Source organism: Pseudophryne corroboree, unplaced genomic scaffold (genome assembly GCF_028390025.1).
Source record: "Pseudophryne corroboree isolate aPseCor3 unplaced genomic scaffold, aPseCor3.hap2 scaffold_546, whole genome shotgun sequence".
Taxonomy (NCBI): Eukaryota; Metazoa; Chordata; class Amphibia; order Anura; family Myobatrachidae; genus Pseudophryne; species Pseudophryne corroboree.
In genome coordinates this window covers 129,504-139,284 of record NW_026970146.1, presented here as the reverse complement: position 1 = coordinate 139,284, position 9,781 = coordinate 129,504, and the positions used below count along the sequence as shown (strand labels likewise).

Here is a 9,781-nt window from a genome sequence, read left to right as displayed (position 1 = left end):
ACGGGATCCGCAGGAGACATGGGCACTTTAAGACTTTCAAAGGGTGTGAACTGTCTCCTCCCTCTATACCCCTCCTCCAGACTCCAGTTTTAGAATTGTGCCCAGTGAGACTGGATGCACTACAGGGGAGCTCTACTGAGTTTCTCTGAAAAGACTTATGTTAGTTTTTCTTATTTTCAGGGAGGCTGCTGGCAACAGTCTCCCTGCTTCGTGGAACTTAGGGGAGAGAAGTATGACCAACTTCTAGTGAGTTCAATGGCTCTGCTTCTGGCTGACAGGACACCATTAGCTCCTGAGGGTGCTGATCGCTGGGTACGCCTAGATGCCCACTCCCGTAGCCTGCCATCACCCCCTTACAGAGCCAGAAGTCAGAAGACAGGCGAGTAGCAGAAGAACAGAAGACTTCTTCTCCAGTGATGGCATTCTGAGGTACCACGCAGCGAGCGGAATGCTGTGCGCCATGCTTCCACACAAATACAGGCACTGCAGGGTGCAGGGCATGTGGGTGGGTGGGGGGGGGCACCCTGGGCAGCATAAATTCCTCACAAAAGGCTGGCAAAAGTGGACATTAGTGCCTGGGCACTGTCCTTACCCCGCCAGCGTAATTAATTATTTGTTTCTGAGCGGGACAGAAGCGTGCCATTACAGCGGCGGGGCTTCTTCCTCACCTCACCAGCACATCTATAGAGCGTTACAAGTCTATCACTATAGAGTTTATTATTTCCCAGACTGTGTACTTTTGGCGCTGGGTTGTGAGCTGAAAAATCCTCTCTGTCCCTCTGACAGATTTACTGTAGGTCTATCCCCCATAAGCCGATGTGTCTGTGGGTACTTGGTACATGTGTGTCAACATGTCGGTGGCTGAATGTTTTTCCCAAGAGGAAACTATATTAGGAATGCAGACATATGATGGTGGCCCTGTTGGCACCACCAATAACTGACTGGGTGAAAGTTTCAATAATATCAGAGTGAGGTTGGATAAATCTGTGTCCCAGACACAGACGTAGAGAATAGATGTGATGTTCATGGCTATGCTTCTTTTCCCTCAGGCCCGCAAAAATGTTACTACACACTGATACTGACTCGGATACTGATTCCTATGTCGACCATAATATTTCCTGATTAGATCCAATATTGGCAAGGAGCATTCAGTACATGATTGTGGATATTAAGGACATATTAACATCACTGAGGACCCTGCTGTTCCTGACAAAGGGGTCTATATGTATGTATATATAGATATATAATGAAAGCTGATGTAACGTTTCTCCATCTCTGTTTGAGAAAGTCTGGGCCAGCTCGACAAGATGGCTTCAAATCCCCAAAAGGTTTCCGATTGTTTATTCATTTCCTGCTGCGGACAGAATAAAGTGGGAGTCACCCCCTGTTCTGCACGGGGCCCTGTCACAAATCCAGCGGATCGTATGCAGGAAGCTACATTATTTCTAGTTATGTAACCACGGGTACATTACTTAGACCTGCCATTACATGCGCATGGGTGAGTAGTAGTATTCAAGAATTGGTCGAATACCTTGTCTTCCGATATAGATATCTTGGAGAGATGGGATAATCCTTACGTTGGATCATATCAAGGACACTGCAGCATACTTACGACTGCAAGGGATATAGGACTCTTGAGTTCACGGGCCAATTTCATGGCAGTCTCGGATAGGAGGGCATTGTGGATTCACCAAGGGAATGCTGATGCTGACTCCAAGAAGAAAGGGAGTCTCTTCCCTATGAAGGTGAAGCCTTGTTTGGTGACTGCCTAGTTAATTTGATCTCGGCAGCTCCCGCAGGTAAGTCAACCTTCTTGCCCTATGTTCCCTCTCAACGGATGAAGACGCATCATTGTCTAACGCAGTCATTTTGTCCCAATAGATATGCAAGAAGTTAAGATTCCCCTTTCTTTGCAGGTAGAGGAAGGAGAAGAGGGAAGAGGTCTGTAGCCTCTTCAAGATCGCAGGAGCAGAGATCGTCCTCTGCTTCTGCCAAATCCACTGCATGACGCTGGGGCTCTCTTGCAGGAGCCCACACCAGTGGGGGCACGTCTAAAACACTTCAGTCAGTTCTGGATTAATTTGGACCTGGACTCGTGGGTTTTACAAATAGTGTCACAAGGGTACAAACTGGGGTTTCAAGACGTTCCCCCTCACCGATTGTTCAAATCGGCCTTAGTCAGCAGGGAGAAGGTTTTTATTCAAGCCTCTTCGTGCTCCCGAAGCCGGACGGCTCAGTCAGACCAATCTTAAATCTGAAATCCCTCAATTTCTACCTAAAGAAATTCAATTTCAAGATGGAATCTCTCAGGGTAGGGATCTCCAGTCCGGAGGAAGGAGATTTCATGGTTTTGGTAGACATAAGGATGCCTAATTACATGTTCCCGTTTAGCCACTGCATCAAGCTACCTGAGGTTTGCAATTCAGGATTGTCATTACCAATTTCAGACGTTGCCGTTTGGTCTGTCCACGGCTCCGAGGATTTTCACCAGGGTGATGGTGGAAATGATGGTTCTCCTTCGCAAGCAAGGAGTCACAATTATGCCGTACTTGGATGATCTCCTGATAAAGGCGAGATCCAGGGACCAGTTGGTGCAAAACATCTACTCTCCCTGACAGTTCTTCAACAACATGGTTGGCTCCTAAACTTGCCAAAATCGCAGTTGGTCCCAATGACGCGGTTGTTGTTTTTGGGAGTCATACTGTTAGGCGCCGGGGTCCGCTTGATGGTCTGCGCGGCCCGGCGCCTAGCAACTAGAGACGCCGTGCACGTACAGCCGCCGGCTCCCTAGCAACGCTAGACGCCGGGCGCGCTGAGCCGCACGGACCCTAGCAACGGGGACGCCACTGGCGGACCGCGTTCCCCGTTGCTAGGCTTTAGGAAATTAAGATATTCACCTGCTCTCTGGCCGTGCAGCAAGGCAGCTGCACGGCATTTATTCTAATCAGCCTTTAGCAGCTGATTGGAGGACTCCTTGTTAAATACACTCCCAGGGCTTCTCACAGACGCCGGTAATAGCTTCCTGCATGCTGCCTTTGTTTGCTGAGAGTCTGTTTCCAGTCCTGCTGTATCCGGTCATTCCAGTCCGCAGAAGTCCGGTATTCGGGAGTTGTCATCTCATCCCAAGAGGTCGTTTGGTTCCCTGGAGTCCTGACTGATCACCGTTTTATATCCAGTGGTGTTCGTGAGTTGCGGCTCTGCCGTGTGTTGCGGCTCAGCCGCTTTACCTTTTATATTTTGTGTTTGGAGCATTTGCGGAGGGTTCCGCTTCCACAAGTCCTCTCTGGTACTTGGCGGTGCCGGGTAGGAGAATTGGACAAGTGGATATTTTGGTTGTCCTTTTTCCTGGCGGTTTCTCCGCACATATTATAGTTTTGAGTTTGCTTAGCCCCTGGCCTGGTTGTTTAGTTAGAGGGCCTCTTGTTATCACCCTGTCTCGGGTTTCCCTTTGTCTCTCATTAAGACCGGGGGGCATCGAAGTTGGGCAGACATAATCCGCCCTTCAAACGCGGCTGCCAAGGGCTCAAGAAACCATAGTCTCGCAGGGGATTTCTGACAACACGGGTAAGACAACAGAGTTAGGGCGCCAGGGGCTATTTTCCTGTCCTGCTCCCTTCCCCAGCATTCCGTTCCAGTGCTCCAGTCCTTGCCATAAGATCTTCTCTGACCAGAGTGCTGGAATCATAACATTATTACCGGCCATACCAAAACTTAAAATTAAACGGGGTTTAATTTTTTCTCATTCAGTTTTGTGAGAGTTTATCGGCCTCATGAATCCAACAGGTTTAGTGCCAAATCCTGGTCAGCTCTTAGTCAGCCAGATTCAAGAACTTACTCAGATGGTTCAGGATCTTTCTCTTCGGGTGAAGTCGCAGGAAGATCTTTTGCGAGCTTCCCCAAGGGTAGTCCCTGAACCAAAGATGCATTTGCCTGACCGTTTTTCTGGTGATAGAAAAGAGTTTTTTAATTTTAAAGAATCCTGTAAACTTTATTTTCGTTTAAGACCGACTTCCTCGGGTACTGAATCTCAGCGGGTCGGGTTTATTATTTCTTTGCTCCAGGGGGATCCTCAGACCTGGGCATTTGGTTTAAGAGCAGAGGATCCGGCATTGTTGTCAGTTGACGCTTTTTTTGAGTCTTTAGGGCTCTTGTATGATGACCCTGATAGAGAGGCGTCCGCTGAAAGTCAGTTGCGCGCTCTCAGACAGGGTAGAAATCCTGCAGAGGTTTATTGTACGGAGTTTCGCCGTTGGTCGAACGACTGTGGCTGGAATGACCCAGCCCTGCGCAGTCAGTTTCGCCTCGGCTTATCAGAGTCTATAAAAGACAGTCTCCTTCAGTACCCCGCTCCTGAGACTCTCGATAAACTCATGGAGCTTTCTATTAAGATTGATCGTCGTCTCAGAGAGCGGAGGGCTGAAAAAGGAGCACCTGTAAGGTCAAGTCCGTGTGTAAATTCCATTCCTGAAGACGTAGAGGAGACCATGCAGATGGGTCTCTCCCGGCTGTCTCCTGAAGAAAGAGCCAGAAGGCAAAATTCTGGTCTTTGTCTGTACTGTGGGGGTAAGGGACATTTTGCTCGTAATTGTCCGAACAAGTCGGGAAACGCTTTGACCAGGTGAATTGTGAGGGGGTTCACCTAGGTCTGCAGCTTATCTCCTCGAATAACTCCCTTTTAGTCCCAGTTAAAGTTTCCTTTGGCAGCCTCAGTTCTTCGGTGTCGGCTTTTGTTGACAGTGGAGCTGCAGGAAACTTTATGGATTTAACTTGGGCTAAGGCCTTAGGCATTCCTCAGTTACCTTTGGGTAGGTGTGTCACCATGCATGGCTTAGATGGGAGTCCGCTGTCTAATGGGATTATTTCTCTCCGTACACCCCCTGCACTACTTACAGTAGGAGCTCTACATTCCGAGAAAATCGAGTTCTTTCTTACATATTGCCCAGCAGTTCCAGTTGTTCTGGGTCACCCTTGGCTGGCCTTTCATAATCCCACCATTGATTGGCGGTCGGGGGAGATTTCACATTGGGGTACTTTTTGTGATAAGGAATGTATCACGTTTCCAGTCAGAGTAGCAGCTATCATTCCAGAACTCATTCCGGTGGAATACCAGGAGTTTGCTGATGTTTTCTCCAAAGGCAATGCGGACATTCTGCCTCCCCATCGGCCTTATGATTGTGCTATTGAGTTAATTCCTGGTGCCGCATTGCCAAAGGGAAGATTATATGCATTATCCGGGCCAGAAACTGCGGCTATGAATGATTATGTAAAGGAGAGCCTTGAGAAAGGATTTATTAGACCATCAAAATCTCCTTTAAGTGCAGGCTTCTTCTTTGTGGAGAAAAAGGATGGCTCGCTTAGACCTTGCATTGATTTTAGAGCCCTGAATAAGATCTCAGTTAAAAACACCTATCCTTTGCCGTTGATTTCTGTACTCTTTGATCAGTTACGTTCTGCTGTGATTTTTTCTAAAATTGACCTTAGAGGAGCGTACAACCTCATCCGAATTAAATCTGGAGATGAGTGGAAAACGGCCTTCAGTACTCAGTCGGGTCACTACGAATACCTGGTGATGCCGTTCGGCCTGTCCAATGCTCCGGCAGTTTTTCAAGACCTCATTAACGATGTGCTCCGTGACTTCCTAGGGAAATTCGTGGTCGTTTACTTAGACGACATCCTGATTTTTTCTAAATCAATGGAACAACATGTTACCCAGGTGCGTCTGGTTCTTCAAAAGTTATGTGAGAATCATTTATATGCCAAGCTGGAGAAGTGTGAGTTTCATGTCACGGAAGTATCTTTTTTAGGGTACATAATTTCCCCTCAGGGATTTTCCATGGAACCAAAGAAACTCCAGGCCATCCTTAGTTGGGCGCAACCCACCAATTTAAAAGCAATTAAGCGTTTTTTAGGGTTTGCGAATTATTATAGGAGGTTCATTCATTCTTTTTCTGACCTGGTTGCTCCCATTGTAGCTCTGACAAAGAAAGGAGCGGATCCTACCAACTGGTCGCATGAAGCTGAGTTGTCCTTCCGGGCCTTGAAACAAGCCTTTGTCTCGGCTCCAGTCCTCAGACATCCTAATCCGGAATTGCCCTTTGTGGTGGAGGTTGATGCCTTGGAGGTTGGAGTGGGGGCTATCCTTTCTCAAAAGGATCCGGAGTCTCTGGAGTTACATCCTTGTGCCTTTATGTCCAGGAAATTCTCCTCCGCTGAATCCAACTATGACGTTGGTAATCGGGAGTTACTGGCGGTAAAATGGGCTTTCGAGGAGTGGAGGCATTGGCTGGAGGGAGCAAAACATACTATTTCGGTATTGACTGACCATAAGAACCTGCAATACATTGAATCGGCTAAGCGGCTTAATGCCCGGCAGGCACGTTGGGCATTATTTTTTACGCGTTTCAAATTTATAATCACTTTCAGGCCTGGTTCCAAGAATACTAAGGCTGATGCCCTGTCACATAGCTTTCTTCCGGTTCACAATAACAATCCTGTTACCCCCATACTTCCATCTTCGGTCATCTGGGCGGGCCTCACACAAGATTTATTTACCCAGTTAAAACAGCTTCAACACCAAGCTCCTAGAATTACTCCTGCTGGTCGTCTTTACGTCCCTGAGTTTTTGAGAGTTACTGTTTTAACGGAATTCCATGATAACAAAGTTTCAGGGCATCCAGGAGTCTCTAAGACATTGGAGTTAGTCTCTCGCTCAGTATGGTGGCCTGGTCTTTCTAAAGACGTCAAGGAATTTGTTTATTCATGTCAGGTTTGTGCACAGCATAAGGTTCCCCGTTCCTTGCCCATCGGGCAACTTATGCCCTTAAATGTTCCTCTCAGGCCATGGTCTCATATTTCTATGGATTTTGTGGTTGACCTTCCCCTTTCAGCCGGATTCCGAGTCATATGGGTGGTAGTGGACCGTTTTAGTAAAATGGCTCATTTTATTGCTCTTCCCCGATTGCCTTCTGCCCAAGGGTTGGCAGTTTTGTTTCTCCGCCATGTATTCAGGCTTCATGGGTTGCCTACTGATATTGTTTCTGATCGGGGTCCACAATTCATCGCACAATTCTGGAAATGTTTTTGTGCCTCATTGAAGATGAAATTGTCGTTAACATCCGGTTACCACCCACAATCCAACGGGCAAACCGAACGAGTTAACCAATCATTGAAACAATATTTGCGCTTGTATTCAGCCAAACTCCAGAATGATTGGTCCGAGTTTCTTCCGTTGGCTGAATTTGCTTACAATAATTCTTGTCATTCCTCCACTAAAGAGTCTCCATTCTTTTCAGTTTTTGGTTTTCACCCCAGAGCTAATTCTTTTTTTCATCATTCCTCAGTCTCCTCGCTTACCTTAACCTCCCATCTCAGAGCCATTTGGAAAAAGGTGCACCTTGCTCTCAGAAAAGCGGCCTTTCGAGAGAAGAAATTTTCTGACAGGCTCCGACGTCCTTGCACTTTTAAGGTGGGAGATAGGGTGTGGTTGTCGACTCGCAACATCAGGCTTCGACAATCCTCAGCTAGACTGGGACCCAAATTTATTGGGCCATTTCTTATTATTAAAAGAGTCAACCCAGTTGCCTTTCGGTTACGTTTACCAAGATCTCTCCGGATTGGAAATACGTTTCATTGTTCCCTGTTGAAACAATACGTTTCTTCCAGTAGATTTCCTCGGAAGATCTCTCAGGGTAGATCTCCAGTAGATGTACAGGGACAACAGGAGTTCTTGGTAGAGAAGGTTCTCGATTCCAAATTGTCCCGGGATCGGCTGTATTTTCTGGTTCACTGGAAAGGCTATGGTCCGGAGGAAAGGTCTTGGGTCCTGGATAAGGATCTTCATGCCCCGAGGCTCAAGAGGGCATTTTTTCGGGAATTTCCTCAGAAACCTGGCTTTAGGGGTTCCTTGACCCCTCCTCAAGGGGGGGGTACTGTTTGGCGCCGGGGTCTGCTTGATGGTCTGCGCGGCCCGGCGCCTAGCAACTAGAGATGCCGTGCACGTACAGCCGCCGGCTCCCTAGCAACGCTAGACGCCGGGCGCGCTGAGCCGCACGGACCCTAGCAACGGGGACGCCACTGGCGGACCGCATTCCCCGTTGCTAGGCTTTAGGAAATTAAGATATTCACCTGCTCTCTGGCCGTGCAGCAAGGCAGCTGCACGGCATTTATTCTAATCAGCCATTAGCATTAGAGACCTGAGACAAAGAGATCTGAATTATATGAGAGCCGACCAGAGGAAACACAAATTATGCAGTCAAGTGTCCCACATTTGGGGAAATCGCAGATGCAGCACACCCAGAGTGCAATGGGTGAGCCTTGCCCTGGGAGAAGCACCTTCCTGATCATACCTGGCAGGTAAGTAGGAGTTGGGCAAGAGCTGAGGAGGGTCGCTGCTCGGGCACCCCCCTGTCAAGTGAAGGAGATCCAACTGAGGCAGCACAAGAGAACTCTCGAAAGAAGAACAAGGCTAGAGGAAGATCTGAGACACAGAAATCTGGCTTTTACCAGAGCTGACCAGAGGAAAGCACAAACACAGTCCCCCACTACCACAAATAATGCAGTCGAGTTTCCCACATTTGGGGAAATCACAGGGGTCAGCATACCCAGAATGCAATGAATGAACCTCACCCTGGGAGAACAATCTTCATGACCATGGTATCTCCTATGCAAAATAAGTATGATTTGGGATAGGGCTGGGGAGGGCCGCTGCTCAGGCACATCTCTGTCAAGTAAAGGAGATTCAACTGAGGCAGCACAACCTAACCGTGTTTTTTTTTTCATTCTTTATACCGTCATAGTGTCATACTAGTTGTTACGAGTATACTACTATCTCTTTATCAACCAGTGTACAGTGCGGTAGTTCACGGCTGTGGCTACCTCTGTGTCGGCAGTCGGCAGGCAGTCCGTCCATCCATAATTGTATTATAATATATACCACCTAACCGTGGTTTTTTTTTCATTCTTTATACCGTCATAGTCAGTCATACTAGTTGTTACGAGTATACTACTATCTCTTTATCAACCAGTGTACAGTGCGGTAGTTCACGGCTGTGGCTACCTCTGTGTCGGAACTCGGCAGGCAGTCCGTCCATCCATAATTGTATTACAATATATACCACCTAACCGTGGTTTTTTTTTCATTCTTTATACCGTCATAGTCAGTCATACTAGTTGTTACGAGTATACTACTATCTCTTTATCAACCAGTGTACAGTGCGGTAGTTCACGGCTGTGGCTACCTCTGTGTCGGAACTCGGCAGGCAGTCCGTCCATCCATAATTGTATTACAATATATACCACCTAACCGTGGTTTTTTTTTCATTCTTTATACCGTCATAGTCAGTCATACTAGTTGTTACGAGTATACTACTATCTCTTTATCAACCAGTGTACAGTGCGGTAGTTCACGGCTGTGGCTACCTCTGTGTCGGAACTCGGCAGGCAGTCCGTCCATCCATAATTGTATTATTATAATATATACCACCTAACCGTGGTTTTTTTTTCATTCTTTATACCGTCATAGTGTCATACTAGTTGTTACGAGTATACTACTATCTCTTTATCAACCAGTGTACAGTGCGGTAGTTCACGGCTGTGGCTACCTCTGTGTCGGCAGTCGGCAGGCAGTCCGTCCATCCATAATTGTATTATAATATATACCACCTAACCGTGGTTTTTTTTTCATTCTTTATACCGTCATAGTCAGTCATACTAGTTGTTACGAGTATACTACTATCTCTTTATCAACCAGTGTACAGTGCGGTAGTTCACGGCTGTGGCTACC

The 9,781-nt window shown here is 47.2% G+C and overlaps 1 non-coding gene and 1 pseudogene across 1 annotated transcript; both read right to left on the bottom strand.

The window, feature by feature from the left end:
* Positions 1-8,205: 8,205 nt before the first annotated feature.
* LOC135032608 (U1 spliceosomal RNA) lies at positions 8,206-8,360 on the bottom strand (annotated as a pseudogene).
* A 152-nt stretch (positions 8,361-8,512) lies between these two features.
* On the bottom strand, positions 8,513-8,676 carry LOC135032606 (U1 spliceosomal RNA). The gene has a single exon (XR_010228105.1). It is a non-coding gene; the product is annotated as a U1 spliceosomal RNA (small nuclear RNA).
* Between the last annotated feature and the right edge of the window lie 1,105 nt (positions 8,677-9,781).